The 655-nt window shown below is 58.6% G+C and overlaps 1 long non-coding RNA gene across 1 annotated transcript; it reads right to left on the bottom strand.

The window, feature by feature from the left end:
• Positions 1-303: 303 nt before the first annotated feature.
• LOC118975218 (uncharacterized) lies at positions 304-655 on the bottom strand. The gene is made up of 2 exons (XR_005064023.1): positions 616-655; positions 304-458 (listed from the first exon to the last, which is right to left on the bottom strand). It is a non-coding gene; the product is annotated as an uncharacterized LOC118975218 (long non-coding RNA).

Here is a 655-nt window from a genome sequence, read left to right as displayed (position 1 = left end):
CCTGAGGCTGAGGAGGGGCAGCCTGAGGATCTGAGGTCTGGGGACCTGGGCCCCATCTGTGAATTGCTTTGTATCTGTTCCTATTTGGGCTGGAGGAGAGTATGACACAGATGGGGAGGGGGGTTTTGTCTCACTTCCTCGTTAGCCTGTGTCACTGTGAGCAGTACCACTGTTGTCCCATGATTGACAGTAATAGTCGGCCTCGTCCTGGGCCTGGGCCCCACTGATGGTCAGGGTGGTTGTCTTCCCTGAGCTGGAGCCAGTGAATCGGTCAGGGATCCCCGAGGGCCGCTTGCTGTCCTCATAAATGACCAGCACAGGGGCCTGGCCTGGCTTCTGCTGGTACCATTGAGTGTACTTTTTATCCAGTAAATCTCCAGTGCAGGTGATCCTGGCCGTCTCTCCCAAGGCCACTGACAAGGGAGATGACTGGGTCAGCTCGTAGGAGGCCACAGAGCCTGTAAGAGAGGAGAAGGGAGGAGGCTGAGGATCAAGACCAGTTTCTAGGAGGTTCGGCCTCAGGGCTGTGCCTGGACTGAGCTCGGGGTTTGGGGCAGGTCCAGCTGAGGGTTCTCGTGGGCGCTGAGTATTCAGGCAGGGCCTGTGAGGAAGCACCTGTGCAGAGGGTGAGGAGGGGGAGCAGGAGCGGGGTCCA

This window comes from Sturnira hondurensis, unplaced genomic scaffold (assembly GCF_014824575.4).
Source record: "Sturnira hondurensis isolate 20B ecotype Veracruz unplaced genomic scaffold, ASM1482457v3 Scaffold0020168, whole genome shotgun sequence".
NCBI classification, from domain to species: domain Eukaryota; kingdom Metazoa; phylum Chordata; class Mammalia; order Chiroptera; family Phyllostomidae; genus Sturnira; species Sturnira hondurensis.
This window is presented reverse-complemented; position numbering and strand designations above follow the sequence as displayed.